We start from the raw sequence: 16,300 nt of genomic DNA, 5'->3' as shown, positions 1-16,300 counted from the left end.
GTTTAAAAATAAGGAAAACTTGCCCTGGCTGGTATAGCTCAGTGAATTCAGTACCAGCCTGTGAACCAAAGGGTCACTGGTTCAATTCCCAGTCAGGGCACATGCCTGGGTTGCAGGGCCAACTCCCCAGTGGGGGCCGTATGGGAGGCAACCACACATTGATATTTCTGTTCCTCTCTTTCTCCCTCTCTTCCCCTCCCTCTAAAAATAAATAAACAAAATATTTCTTAAAATAAGGAAAACTTGAAAAAATCCTAAATATGGAACAGTGGGAAACTAAGCAAATTATGGTTTACCCAATTGGATATTGTGCTTCTATTTTAAAAAATTATTTTTATCAACCCTTCTTAATAACATGAAAAATGTTTTTTGAAATGATGCTAACCAAATAAAGTAGAACAGAAACTAGATCAATCACAATATCTCAACTTTGTAAAAAAAAAATTGAATAGGATTGTCAAAGAATAATATAGCCTAAAGGCTATATGTGATCAGAAGGTTAAATCAGTGGCTGGCAGGATTACAGTGATCTCCACTTGCTTCTTTTTGCTTATCTAAGTAGAAATAAGTGTCCTTTTAGAAATTGCTTCCCAACCAATAATTTAAAAAATATTTTTAAATTAATGGAAATAAATCTTGGAAGAACTTATGTCCAAATTTTAAATGACGGAATTATTGGATACATTTAAAATTTTTTGAGGGATATTAAGAGGCAATTAGCTTTCTCTGCCATAGACAGGTGGGAATGTGGCCAAGCAGAGAAGAAAATGCCTGTTTACACATTAAAGGGACTTTATGAATGAAGGTGATAAGAAAAGAATAGATTTTTGGGAAGCAGCTGGCAATGAATAAGTTTCCAGACAGCTACATTAAAAAGATTATAGTGAATATGGGAGATGAAGTCGAAAAACAAATATAGCACCCAATCCTGGGGCCCTAGAATCTGAAATAAGGAATTTGAACATATAGCACTATAGAGCCGTAGATAATTTTTAAACAGGAAGTGATGGGTATTGAAAGCCAAACTAAAGGAGCGTTAATTTGGCAAATATGAATATGCATAAGGGATTGAAGAGAGCCTAAAGGAGTAGTGAGGGTTTTTATATAATATAAATATTCTTCCATTTTTATATTAATTCATTCAGCACTCATTGAGCTCCCGCTTTGCACCATGCTCTCTGCTGGGCACTTAGAGTAATTAGGCAAGGTCTCAGGCTGCAGGCTGCTGAGAATATTGCAAAGGGAACAAAGGTGGATTTCCTTTTATGTGGAAGCCCTGAAATGGTTATTTCTACCTGCATGCTTTGCCTTCTCACCACGGTTTTGCCCTTTATCCTCTCCGACAGATAGAGAGGCAGAGACTTAACAAAGTTAAGCATGGTGATGTGCCTCTGGTCACACGCTCTGTCTGTTCCTTCTGTGTTATCTCAGGGTGGAGGTTTGTGGCAGCAGGGAATGGCCTAATCTTGGGAGGTCAGAGAGGCCCCCCAGAGAAGGTGATTCTAGTTCACATGCGAGATTGGGGCATCTCAGGCCATGCAAAAGTACAGAAGCAGTAATGTTAGGATTCCGTTATGGTTGAGGTCTGAGGCAATAAAACTTGGAATTGGCAGTGAGAGTAGAAAAGAAGGGTCAAGTGAGAGAGACATTGAGGAGAAACCGTTTCCAGATTTCCAAGCTAGGGGGCGCTTGGAATTTCTGAAAGAACCAACAGCACCCGAGGGAGGAGAGAACAGATGAGAGGGTTAAAAAAGCCTGGCTGAATTTTGGCATGAGCTTCTTTCTACACCGTCAGGCAGTGGCCCCGGTAAAAAGGCTGAGAAGGGCTCATTTTTCTAAATCAGAACTTTATCAGATTGAAAGAGAAGTTGGCATTGAGTCTGTAGAGGCACAATCCTCCAATGTGGTGACAGATGACCTCCCAGGGTGAATGGCTGAGGACACAGACCTCGGGAGCACCCTAACCTGGCCATAATCACATACTCAATTTGCCCTTTGAGACACAATTCAGAGGTGAAACAACACCTTGCTCCCCTTTTGCAATATACCAAGAGAGAAGGCTTTGGAAATGAACCATTCCGGGGTCTGGCCCATTTCCGCCATTCTAAGACTTCTTAGATTGCAAGTGACAGAAATCCAAGTCAATGCAGCTGAAGGAGAATTTATCCTAAGGATTGAGGGGTGTCTCAGAAAACACAGAATCAGGAGTATAGCTGAAGTCTGGCAGGCACACCGAACTGTAGAATTGAGCACTTGGGGACCCCCCTTCCTTGGCTGCACACCTTCTCCGCTGCCTGAGTCACTCCATCATCTCCCTCTGAACATTGGGTTCCTGTGCTGCTCTGGTACCTGAGGCAAGAAAGGTGCCTCGGACAGACTTCCACCTTCGTAGAGTATGGAATCCAGCCCCTCTAGGTTCCTGCTCAGTTTACGAAGGAAGACCATGACTCACAAAGCTTGTGTGGAGCAAGTAGGTCCTGGGCCAGTCAGCTTGGCTGGCTCTTAACTAACAGGCTTCCACTCCTGGAAGCCATGGATGGGGTGTGTGGGGTGGGCGATTCCCAAAAGAAGGGAAGTGTGGGGCAGATAAAACAATAGAAGGTCTACCCTGGTAGGACATTTTCTTAATTTTTCTAGGCCTATTTTTCTTAGAAAATGGAGATACACAATATACCTTGGAGTATATTGTTGTGAATATAAGAGGAGATTAAAAGATGTGATTCTGCCCTGACTGGAGTAGCTCAGTGGATTGAGCTCGGGCCTGCGAACTAGGATCGTGGTTCAATTCCCAGTCAGGGCACATGCCTGGGTGGCAGGCCAGTTCCCAGCAGGGGACGCACGAGAGGCAACCATACATTGATGTTTCTCTCCCTCTCTCCTTCCCTTCCCCTCTAAAAATAAATAAATACAATCTTTAAAAAAAAGATGTGATTCTAAGTCTTTCCACCAAGTGTTCCTAAAGACAGAAGAGAGCGTGCTAACAGCCTGAGGGGGCTGTTGTTGAAGCTTGAAGCAGGGCCTTGCTTTAAGGTCTTTTTTTTAGCTTAAGAAATGTATGATCCATGGGAATTCAGCCTATGATAAAACCGACATCTGAAGTCAGTAAAGAAAAGATACATTATTCAGTCAATGATGTTGAGACAACTAGGTTGTCAGTTAGGGGCGAGGAATAGATACCTCACAGTTTACAGCAAATTAAATTCCTGATGAAAGAAAGATTTAAGCATGAAGAATGAAACCATTAAAGTCTTTAGGAAAAGTGCTAAAGACCTCAGCAAAACAGCTCAGAACGTGTGCGCCTGCTGTTCGGTTCAGTGCTATGGCTCTAGCTCTTGAACAGTGCCTGGCAGAGTTGGATCTCAGTAAATTTTTGGAGAAATGAAGTCATAAAAGAATGTTTTTTAAATCAATTCACATAGGAGAGAATCTTTTCTAAAAGCTTAGGTAGATTCAGCTACCAAAACCAAAAAATTACAAATGACTGTATGGCGAGAGGAGGGGGAACTAAATCAAAAGACAAACATACCGCAGGGCAGTGTTTGCAATTCATACCACAAAGGCACATTTCATTAATATTTAAAGAGATCCTAGGTATGAAGAAAAAAGCCAACAATCTGATAGAAAAATGATATGCTATTAAGAAAGAGTTCCCAGAATAAGAAGTACAAATGGGTCTTGAACATTTAAAAGAAAAATACTCAAACTTCTTCATATTTAAGAAAAACAAATAAAATTTTTTTAATTTTAATTTTTAAAATACTATATTTTATTGATTATGCCATTACAGTTGTCCCATTTCCCCTGCTTCATTTCCCTCCACCCTGCACACCCTGTCCCACCCATACTCCCCATCTTTAGTTCATGTCCATGTGTCATAAGCTTCTATATTTCTTTTACTACTCTTGCCCTCCCCCTGTCTATTTTCTTCCCACCATCTATGCTACTTATTTTCTGTACCTTCTCCCCCCTTCTCCTCTTCCCACTCCCGTGTTGCTAACCCTCCATGTGATATCCATTTCTGTGGCTCCGCTCCTGTTCTAGCTGTCCACTTAGTTTGCTTTTGTTTTAGGTGTGATTGTTAATAACTGTGAGTTTGCTGTCCTTTCACTGTTCATATTTTTATCTTCTTTTTCTTAGATAAGTCTCTTTAACATTTCATATAATAAGGGCTTGGTGATGATGAATTCCTTGAATTTGATCTTATCTGAGAAGCACTTTATCTGTCCTTCCATTCTAAATGAAAACTTTGCTGGATAGAGCAATCTTGGCTGTAGGTCCTTGGATTTCATGACCTGGAATACTTCTTTCCAGCCCCTTCTTGCCTGTAAGGTCTCTTGAGAAATCAGCTGACAGTCTGATGGGAACTCCTTTGTAGGTGACTGTCCCCTTATCTCTTGCTGCTTCTAGGATTCTCTCCTTCATTTTAATCTTGGCTAATGTAATGATGATGTTCCTTGGTGTGTTCCTCTTTGGGTCCAACTTCTTTGGGACTCTCTGAGCTTCCTGGGTTTCCTGGAAGTCTATTTCCTTTGCCAGATTGGGGAAGTTCTCCTTTATTATTTGTTCAAATAAGTTTTCCACTTGTTGTTCTTCCTCTTCCCCTTCTGGTACCCCTATAATTCGGATGTTGGAACATTTAAAGATGTCCTGGAGGTTCCTAAGCCTCTCCTCACTTTTTTGAATTCTCATTTCTTCATTCTTGTCTGTTTGATTATTTCTTTCTTCCTTCTGGTCCACTCCATTGATTTGAGTCCCAGTTTTCTTTCTATCACTATTGGTTCCCTGTACATTTTCCTTTATTTCACTTAGTGTGGCCTTCATTTTTTCATCTAATTTGCAACCAAAATCAACCAGTTCTGTGAGCATCCTGATCACCAATATTTTGAACTGTGCATCTGATAGGTTGGCTATCTTTTGGTTGCGTAAAAGTATTGGCTCTTGGGCTTTGATTTGTTCTTCCATTTGAGCCATATTTTTTTTGGTCAGGTTGCACCTGTTACATATGAGGGGCGGAGCTTAAGGTGTTCACCAGGGCAGGTCGACCCAGTCACTGGGTTGTGACTAGGGACAGGGTCAGAGAGGGAACAAAGGTGCTTGCTCTGCTCTCATATTTCAGTCCCTTCCACTGCTTCCCACAAGCAAATTGGGCCATTCTGGTGCTGGTTCCCGGGTGGGTGGGCTTGTGCATGTTCTAGGACCCTGTGGGTCTCTCAGTGAACTCTCCTGTGAGGCTAGGAGTCTCTCCCAGTACCTCAATCCCCACAGGTGTTTTCATTTGGTGCTTTTAGGCTTTATATCCCATTGCTGGGGCCCTGGGTTGCATGGTCTGTCTCGCTGCCCATTTTTTGCCTGGTTTATTTGCATGCGAATATATGTCTGCTGTCAGCTAATCGCCTTGCATGCCTCACTGTGTCTACTCATTTCCTCCCTGCACCCGGGGTCTGCTAACCACCACCTTTTCCTGCCTCGACTCCTATCCCCTGGCCACCAACTCCACCCCTCTTGTAGGTCTGGCTGAATGGTTCTCAGACTCTGTATGGTTCAATTTTCTGTCTGTTTTGGTTGTGTTTTTGTTTCTAAATCTTTGTTGTCCTTAATTTTGGTTGTGCAAGGAGGCACAGTATTTCCACCTACGCCTCCATTTTGGCCAGAAGTAACAAATAAAAATTCTGAGATACAAGTTTTCCTTCATCAGATTGGCCAAGGTTGCAAAATTTGAGAGCACATCATTGTCCAATGTGTATTAGCTAAGGGGTGAGGAAACAGATACTCTGATATAATGATTGAGAGATTGGAAGATCTTTCCAAAGAGAGATTGGACCACATGGTATACCCTGTGCCCCACTTCTAGGAATTTGTGCTACAGGTCCACTATCTCATGTACAAATGAGGAAAATTTAGGGTTACGGTTATTGCAGTGTTGTTTGCAGTCGGGAAATGTCAGAAATAGCAATCGTAGGGGTGGCCAGTGAATTCTGGCCGTCCATACAGTGAAACACTGCACAGCTGTTTAATGAAAAGACCTCCAAGATGTAGTTTTTATACCAAAAAAAGCAAGCTGCAAAGTAGTGTGTATTTTGTGCTATCATTTTTACTTAAAACAAAAAAAGCAACTCGTATCCATAGCTCTTTATTTGGACTATGTATAGATTGTCTGTTGGATGAATCCTAGGAATATGGGAATAGCAGTTGCCTCCTGGGAGTGGAGCTCGGTAGTTGGAGAACAGAAATGCCAATTTTTATTCTTAACTCTTTTATACCTTTTGAATTTTTTTCAAAATGTGTATTACCTCTTGAAATAATAAATTAAGAAAAAATGTGTGTTAATTTAGCATTCTGCTCCATAATATATGCACAACTGATTTAATGTAAAAAGAGTGTTTTAAATCACTCACCTTACATTAAGTAACTTTCCCTCCCAAAACTAGAGTAAAATTAACATTCTAGAAAGACGCACACATTCATCCTGGGCTTTTGTCCTTTGGGCACAGCAAGTGCCCCCTTTCTGAAAAGAACGGAACTTGGAGCATTAGCACATCAAGTAACTGCCCTGCCAATAGGAGTTCCTGTCTCTGTGGGGGTGGAACTGTTCCTGGGAGCGGGGCTGCAGGCTTCCGCCCTCCACTGACAAGATCAGTAGGCTGATGAGTGTCTTATGCCCTCAACAGGGCTCTGGGGTTATTATCCCATGAAATCCGAAGTTTCATCCTCCCATGAAATCCATGTTCTTTAGCCTGGACCAGTGCCTGGCATACAGTAGGCACTCAAAAAATTATATTTCGGGAATGAACATCCAGGAGTTGCGAGGTCTCCCCTGAGGGAGAGACAAATGCTGTTCAGAAGCTTTGGGGACACCCCATAAATAGGTAACATTTAACCTAGGGCTTAAAGAAGGAAGTAGTCTTCAGGTAGAGGAAAGGAGGATAAGAGCCGACATTTCAAGGGGAGAGAACAGCTTATTTGGAACACGAGGAGAGGGCCAGGGAAGGCTACCCATGCCAGCTGACAGATCTCCTATCTGCCCTTGTTGGAGCAGCTGTCATGCGTGGCTGGTTACCTTGGGGACATCAGGTGTGATCGCAGTTTCCTGATGTGAGTCATTGGTAAAGGTTCATGAGTTGACAGAGGAAAGAGAACAGCGAGATGCAGTCACTCAGACCTAGAATGATGCTTCGGGAAGGGAGAACCTCTGGGCCCAGGCGGAGTGGAGCGCACAGGCACAGACTGACTAGAGCTGGTGGGCGGAGCTGTGCTCTCAACCTATCAGATCCAGTCCCTCTTTCTAATAACGGCCCCCCTCATTATTGCTGAGTGAGAGTCATAGATAATAGCCACAATCTCTACCCCGACTCCAAAAAATTTTAATAAGTCAATTTTTTTAAGTTTGGGAGCAACATCCATTTGCCAGCAAAACCTGCCCTGAGCGAACCTGAAGCTGCAAAGGGACTATTAGTCCCACTCCACGTGTATGTGTATGTGTTTTGCTGTAGAAATATTAGTGTGCTCGATTACAGGCTGCTGTGGGTGCTCTTCCAGACCCCACTGAGGCGTTACACAATATATTGTATGTGTACCGTGCTACGTCCCTGAAATCCGAAAAAGTCTGAGTTCTGAAACAGGCCTCCCCCCGCCCCCCAACACTTGGGCGATGAGTTGTGGTCTAGTATAACTGAATAGCATGCATAGTGTTTAAAAATAAAGGTTGTATGGGGCCCTGAGTGTAAAATAATGAAGGTATAAAAGAACAGACATTTATAAGAATACAATGTCTATTTCAATATGTAAATGTGGGGTAGGACTACACTAGAAGACCTAAGAAATAAATTGGATGCTTGTCCCTAGATGTAGACTCTTCTGAATGTGGCAGTTCGGAAGCAACTGATAAAGTTCTATGTACTTTTCTGCAAGTCAAATACTATGAGTGTCATTACTGTGACTTTACAAAATGATGAGCAACTGTAGCAAACTTCCAAATATTAAAAAAATACATTCTCCCTCAATGTAATTGATAGTTGCATTCCTGGAAAATGAAATGCACATAAAAACCATGCAAAATCACTTTGTGTGCATTTGTAAAACATAATTAGGTTTTAAATTCAGATGATTACAATGAGTCTTTTTGCTTACAAGATACATTTTAATGAGATGTTTGGAAGTGATTCAGGATGCAATTCTTTCTTGTGGGTGACTGCCTCACCCGTGGCAGGGGCCTCATGTCCCTGATCTCACGTGTTAAATATCAGCAGTGTCCCCAACCCGGTTGTTATGGCAACCAGAGATGCCCCTTATACTTCCCTAAAGCTCCTAGGGTGGTAACTTCAGGAGGGGAAATGCAACTCATCCCCAGCCCACTGAGAACCACCAGGTGGAAGAAGCCGATGAGCTGGCAGATGAGCCTGTGGAGTCCTGTGGCAGGCTCTGGTCTAGCCAGGGAGTCCCAGTCAAGTCCAGACTGAGCCATCTGGATTTGGAGGCCCTGGATTGCTCCGGAACATAAGCCTCAGGGAAACAGACTGGAATTACACACCTGAGTTTCTCATCAGCTGTGCCAGAGTGGATCTGTGGCAGCCCCACTGGTCCACCTACAGGAGGTGTTGGCCTCAGACACCTGTCTTCCCTGCCGGCAAGGTGGTGCCTTCTTGAATGGGCTGATGGGCCACGTGGCACTTGGCTGATCCCGAGTTTGGGGTGTGTCATGCAGCCTGTGGGCTGTGTGCCCTCCTTTGAGTCACTCCTCTAAGTCTCAGTGTATCTCAGCAATGACGAGTTAAAACACAGCAGCACTATTCACAATAGCCAAAAGGTGGAGACAACCCAAGTGTCTGCCCATCCACAGATGAATGGACAAACAGAATATGACGTGTACATAGCATGGGATACTATTAAGCCTTAGAAGGGAAAAAACTGCGACACCTGCCCCAACATGTATGAACCTTGAGGACATTATGGAAGGTAAAATAAGCCAGTCCCCAAAGGACAAATACTGTGGGATTCCACGAACTAGAGGAGTCGAATTCCGAGAGACAGAAAATGGAATCGTGCTTTCCCAGGACAGCTGCAGGGAAGAGAGGGAATGGGGAGCTGGTTTAATGGATACAGAGTTTCACTGCTGCGATGAAAACAGTTTCAGGCACGGAGGGTGGTGATGGCTGTAAACAATGTGAATGTATTTAATGCCACTAAACTGTACAGTTTAAAATGGTTAAGATGGTAAATGTTGTATGTATTCTTCGACAAATAAAATTTAGAAAATAAATAAAAAGCTAAGATTCTGATGGAAATGTTACCAAGCAAGGGCTCACTGCCTGAGGCCCATACTAGCACCAGCGTTTGACAGCATTTGAGGAAAGAAAGAAAGCTTTTACTGTGAGGTCAACTGGCAAGGAGAGAGGAAGCAAGGCTCAAATCTGTCTCCCAGATCCAGGCCTGGGGGCTGGGTTTAAGGGGTTTTAGCACCAGATCTTCCTGGACAACAACCCTTCTTAAAGAGTTCCAACTTTCAGGTTCTGGTGATGGCCCAGTCCTTTGGTTCCGTGGAAGGAAGCAGTTAAAGATCACAGTATTACACATGAGCGATGTTCACAATTGTTGCTCTCAAGTGGTGCGTGCAAGGTTTAAACTTTCCTTCGGGGTCCAAGATAGGACCTGCTTTAGCTGGCTCTGCAGCTACAGTAGTCGAGTTTTGGCTCTGCCCAAGTGGTGGCTCTTGGCCAAGCCTCTCTGGGCCTCAATTTCTCCACCTGTGACACAGAGACAATGACTGTGCTCCTCTTGTAGGGGGACTGTGAGGTTCACTGGAGAGCATGTGGAAACCCCAGGCACAGCTCCTGCCCAGCACGCAGTCCTCAGAAAGTGTGGTTGCTGTTGTGCATGCAGATTTCACAGGTTCGCTGCTCAGGAAAGCAACCTTTCCCCTCAGACATTGCCATAGGACCATGTGGGGCATTTGGCTTAACAGCAGGACTAGGACACTGACAGAGAAGAAAGACTGGGGACCCAGTGTGGTGCATGTGTGACCCTCCCGGTCTTCCTGCCTGTGGGTCAGCCTCCTCCTTACTCACAGGGAACAGTTCCTGGGGGTCCTTGGCGAGGGCAGTTTCCTCGCCTTGTACTTCAAGCAACTATAGGGTATTTCAAGCAACCTTGCTGCACCTAAGAAAGTCTTCCCTGCCTTTTCTAGAGAAAGTCCTTAACTGACTCCCAGAGGGATACTTCTCCTCATAGGTAAAACCTCCACTGTTTGCATTTAGACCCACAGGGAGAGCTGATAATTGTTGACAGCAATAAGGGTTCATTTTCTTTGTTTTGATTAAACAATCATTGGATTGGAAAATGCTTCCTGGAGCAATAACTAATGACTGGCTGGAGTTGCTAATTCTGGAGGAAAAGCCAAAGATACTTACCCCAGCTAGTCATTAGCTACCAGGAATGTTCAACCTAGAGGGTATTCACGGCTGGTACAAACTCTGAAACTGGTAGGAAAAAAAAAAAAGAGGGTTGGGGCGGGAACTAAGCAATTTCTTCTTGTGCAATGAAAAGCTGAAAGATGGAGCAGCGTGTGTTGCCATAGACACCATTCCTGGCTCTGGGCTGTCCTCCATGCCTGCATCCAGCTGCATAGCAATTAGACACGGTTTTCAGCAGCAGCTGTGCCTCCCAAGTACCTATAATGAATATCTGCAATTCCAGGCTCCTGCGGCGGAAATCCTCAAGCCTTCGCTTGTTCCCGTAATTTCCTTGGGAAGTGTTTCTAATTACATATTTCTTGCTGCCTGCTCCAGGGCAGGTCTTCTTGCACACAATATACCAAGTGCATAAAACCACAAAACAGTGGGCGGGGGGGAGACCTGGAGTGGTCCAAATTGCTATGTAGCGTTTAACTTTGTAGTTAAGCATTACTAGGTGTAATAGGGCATTTTGCATGAGCAAAAACAACAGTAAAGGAACAGCACGTGCCTCTTTTGTAACTCCACAGAGGTCAGACAGAACCCATGTCAGCAAGACAGCTACATAATTATAGAATTTTCAACTCCAACGCAAGAAGTGTTTAACTATTGTAGGTAGTAGGGTCTTTGTGAAGAGGGACTTCATTTTTTTGGATTGTCTCCTAGGATCTGCCACTTAGAGAACTCCTGGCAATTTAGTCTCCTGGAGCTGAACAAGTTACCTTTGGCTCTCTCAGTTTAACAAGTTTTCCAAGATGTAAAACAACTTTCAACAACAATTGTTAGAGAAAACTGAAGTGAAGTGAAACCTAAATTCAAATGCTACTATTTGTATGTTAAGTTTTTTTGCTTTTTGGGTGTTTTCTTTTGAGTTGAGTAAGTTGAAGAATTTTTATCTCTTAAAGAAGGGGCAGACATGCTTATGCAGACATACTATAAGCATGGATTTGACTAGCCTGGGGCATGCCCACCTCACAGCGGGGGACTATTTCCACCGCTCTCCCCACCCCACCCCACCTGTGTTATGGAAGAATGAGCACCTGCGGGACCGAGGGGTACTGACCACCCAATCATCACGGTGGGCCCAAGTAGGTGTGTCCAGCTGAGCACCCAGGCTGTGCCCACTTGGGGAGGGCTGTTTCGGGGCCCAACTTACAATCAGTGCTGATGCAAAAACCTGTCCTGTCCTGACCCCACTCTGTAAGGAGTTACAGTAGGAAGTGCCAGCCAGTGCAAGAAATGGCATTTGCTCCAGGCTTCCTTCTGCCCACTGGCTCCTCCTCCTCCCACTCTCAAAACGTTGAATGCCCAGGGTTCAGTCCAGGACCTCTTCTGTGTCTTCACTCCCTTCCTAAGTGATCTCGTCCCATTATAAGGCTCTAAGTAAATACCATCTGTAGCAGATTGTATTTTCCAGAGTTGGCCACAATAATATCTCCATCCTACATGCTCTTCTACAATGTAATCTTCACACTCCTTCCACGGAGAGAAGGGGCCTGTGTGTCCATCGTCCTCCCCAACCTGTCCTGAATCTAGGCAGGCTGTGGCTCACCCCATAGAACGAGGTGAAAATGGTGCTGCGTGACTTTCAGGGCTAAGTTAGGAGAGACGATGCAGCTTCTGCCTTGTTCATTGGCACATTCCCTTTTTAGGGCCCGGAGCTGCCATATACGGCCAACTACCCCATGGCCACCCTCATGCTGCAGGAAGCCCAAGTCACATGGAGAAGCCACTGTAAGGTTCCAGCTGGCAATTTCTGTGGAAGCTCCATGGAATAGCCAGCTTCAGCTGCTAGATCTGTGAGTAAACTTGCTTCACAGGTGATTCCAGCCCCAGATATCATGTTGCCTCCAGCCCTTATGTCTTCCGAGCTGAGGCCCCACCAATTGTGGGGTAGAAACTAAACATCCCTGCTCTGCTCTGCCCTGAATTCCTAACTCGAAGAGTGATGGACAAATAAAATAGCTGTTCTAAGTTAAGTTTGGGGGTTATTTCTTACACAGCAGTTGTATCGGGAACACCATCTATCTATATGCCGATGGCCCCCAAACCTGTATCTCCTGCTTAGGCCTCTCTCTGAGTGTAGACCTACATATCCCACCGCTTACCCAGCACTTCCGCTCAGATGTCTAGCAGGCTTTTCATAGAACATTCTCCAGGTCACACTATTGACCGGCCCTGCCCTGCAAAGCTGCTCTTCCCTTGGGAGCCCTCATCTCAATAATGACACCATCATTTACCCAATTGCTAGGCTAAAGATCTGGATATCATCAGTGATTCCCCTCTTTCCCTCCAACCCCATCCAATCCATCAGCAAGCTCCACCAGCTCTACCTTCAAAACATTTCCCAAACAAGATGATGTCTCACTTACCCACTGACATAACCCTGACCCACACCACGTCACCTCGGTCCTGGGCTAGAGCCTCTGATCCTCGCCTGCTTCCACGCCTGGTCTGTGGTTCCCAAACACCAGTCAAGTGTCCAGAAGTCACAACAGTCATCTCAAGATGTAAGTAACCTCGTGAGCCTCAACTCTTTCCCTCATCTGGCTACTGGCCCGGAACTTGGATAGGGCTGTCGGTGAGGACACTCATGTCCAGCCTCTCCATGTGGCCTGCACTACCTCACAATGTGATGGCTGGGTTCAGAGACCAAGCATCACTAGGGAGGGAGAGAGAGACCCAGCTAGGAGTGCCTTCTAGGACTTAGCCTTGGATGTCACGACATAGCACTTCTGCCACCCCATACTGATTTAGGCAGTTATAAAGGTCCACCCAGGTTCAAGGGCAGGAAACAGACTCCACCTCTCAGTGAAGCCTGTTAATGTCACATTGTAAGAAGAGCACAGAAGATGGGATACAAGCAGCCACACCGTCTGTGAAGATTTAACTACGTAAGAACCTTGCCTGTACACAAAAAGTACAAGCAAAATGTAAATACAAAAGACACATAAAGAAATGCTAACTCTTTTCCCCTAANGGATGTCACGACATAGCACTTCTGCCACCCCATACTGATTTAGGCAGTTATAAAGGTCCACCCAGGTTCAAGGGCAGGAAACAGACTCCACCTCTCAGTGAAGCCTGTTAATGTCACATTGTAAGAAGAGCACAGAAGATGGGATACAAGCAGCCACACCGTCTGTGAAGATTTAACTACGTAAGAACATTGCCCGTACACAAAAAGTACAAGCAAAATGTAAATACAAAAGACACATAAAGAAATGCTAACTCTTTTCCCCTAAACCCCTCACTGAACCTGCCCCCTCCCCAAGAATTCTGAGTGAGGTTACAAGCATATTTGGCTGGTAACATCTTTTTTATATACTGCGGGGAGAAATCAGGTTGACTGTTCCTCTTCTCCTGAGAACAGGAAAAACAGAATGTTTGCTTCTACATCGCCACCTGAAAGGCCCACTGCCTCACCACAGGAGCGCTGAGAGTTTTTGCCCCACCCCACAAAGTATAGTAGTTAAATTTTCTCCCTACAATTATGGTACTCGCCTATTTCACTTAAATCCTAGCTCTTTTTAATTCCTAAGAATGAAAGGAACTATAAACTTCTCAAAGGCCCGGGAACTTTCTGGCTCATCACTCCTCTCACTCCAGTCTCTGCCCTGTTCACATGTGTTAATTGTTTAATACCGGTTGAGGGAATTCGTGAAGAAGCAGTTGTGTACCCGAGTCTGTCTATTTAATAATCCCTATCTATATTTAATAATCCCAGAACATAGTAGGTTTTCAATTAAAACATGGCTTCAAAAAATGTTTTTAATTTCCCAATTACAGTTGACACACATTATTATATTGGTTTCAGGTATACACCCCAGTGATTACATATTTATATACCTCATCAAGTGATCATCCTAATAAATCTTGCACCCGTCTGATTCCATACATGACTATTACAATATTATTGACTATATTCCCTCTGCCATGCTTTACCTTTCCTTGGCTATTCTGTAAAAAACAATATGTACTTCTTAATTCCTTCATCTTTTTCACCCAGGCCCCAGCCCCCTTCCCACCTGGCAACTGTCAGAATGTTCTCTCCATCTATAAGTCTGTTTGTGGTGTTCTTCATTTATTTTGCTTTTTGGATTCAATTGTTGATAGGTATGTATTTATTGCCATTTTATTGTTCATAATTTTTATCTTTTTCCCCTGTTTCTTCTTAGAGAAGGCCCCTTAGCATTTCATATAATAATGATTTGCTGATGATGAACTCCTTAAAATTTTTCTTGTCTAGGAATTCCTTTATCTGTCCTTCCATTCTAAATGATAGCTTTGCTGGGGAGAGTAATCTTGGTTCTAGCCCTTGCTTTTCATCACTTTGAGTATTTTTGCCAGTCCCTTCTTGCCTGCAAAGTTTTTGTTGAGGAATCAGCTGGCGGTCTTATGGGAGCGCCCTTGTAGGTAATTAACTGCTTTTCTCTTGCTGCTTTTCAGATTCTCTCTTTGCCTTTAACCTTTGTCATTTTAATTGTGATATGTCTTAGTGTTGGCCTTCTTGGGTTCATCTTGTACCCAGAAAAGACGCTTGTGCTTCCTGGATTTATACATCTCTCCCTTCATCGGGTTAGGAAAATTTACTGTCATTATTTTTCAAGTAGGTTTTCAATTTCTCGCTCTCCCTTTTCTCCTTCTGGCACCCCCACGATGCGAGTGTCAGTATACTCGAAGTTGTCCCAGGGGCTCCTTATACTATCTTAATTTTTTGGATTCTTTTTCCTTTTTGCTCTTCTGATTGGGTATTTTTTGCTTCCTTATATTCAAAATTGCCCATTTGATTCTTGGCTTTATCTATTCTACTGTTGAGTCCCTTTAATATTCTTCATTTTAGTTAGTGTATCCTTCATTTCTGAGTGGTGTTTTGAACTATTCTAGTAGATTGCTTGGCTCCATTTTGTTTAGTTCTTTTTCTGGAGTTTTATTCTGTTCTCTCATTTGGGACTTGTTTCTTTGTCTCCCCAGTTTGGCAGCCTCCCTGTGTTTGTTTCTATGTATTGGGTAGAGTTGCTACATCTTCCAGCAGTGGTAGAGTGGCCTAATGTAGTAGGTGTTCTATAAAGTCCAGTGGCACTTTAGAAAAAGATTAGAAAATGTCCCTGATCACCCAAGCTGGGTACTCAAGGTGTGCCACCCATTGTGGGCTGTGTACACCCTTCTGTTGTGGTTGAGACTTGACTGCAGTTGGAACACCATGGGAGGGATTTGCCGCTGGCTGATCGGCTGCAAGGACTGGCTGCGACCCCTGACCACTGACCTCCCACCACCATGGAGAATCAGCTGTGCAGGGGTCCACCCCACAGAGCAGGATTTACTTCAGTGGGGCTCTGGCACCTGCATGAGTCTACCCCTTGAGTGTGTCCCTTTTGGAGGTGGTTGGGTGGTGGTGCATCAACATGGTCTGAAGCTGTCCACTGGAGGCACTGGCTGTAAGGCCTCCCCTCAGTGCAGCCCAAGGTCAGCCTCTGCCTGTGTCCTTTCTGGGGCCATCTGCAGAAAGTAATCTGCAGACGGCTATTATTTGTGCTGGGCTTGGAGGTGCCCAGGTAAGGCCAAACTGTGAACCATGGCCAGCTGCCGCTAGTGCCAAGCCAGGGACCACTTAGTGAGAGGAACCAAGCACACACAGGCCAGATGCTGCTTGTCTGAGAGATTTTAGGAAAATCTAAAGCATGAACCAAGACAGGCCATTCATATGGAAAAGCGACTGGAAACTGCTCGGGTGGTCCTGAAAGCTGGGTGAGTGAGGTTGCAAGGAATCACCAGGACAGGGAAAATAGCGTGAACAGTGTGATGGAGTCACAGATATGGCATCCACCTGTTAGCTCGGTTTGGGGAGGGCTCAT

This window comes from Sturnira hondurensis, unplaced genomic scaffold, assembly GCF_014824575.4.
Source record: "Sturnira hondurensis isolate 20B ecotype Veracruz unplaced genomic scaffold, ASM1482457v3 Scaffold0001872, whole genome shotgun sequence".
In the NCBI taxonomy this organism is placed as follows: Eukaryota; Metazoa; Chordata; class Mammalia; order Chiroptera; family Phyllostomidae; genus Sturnira; species Sturnira hondurensis.
This window is presented reverse-complemented; position numbering follows the sequence as displayed.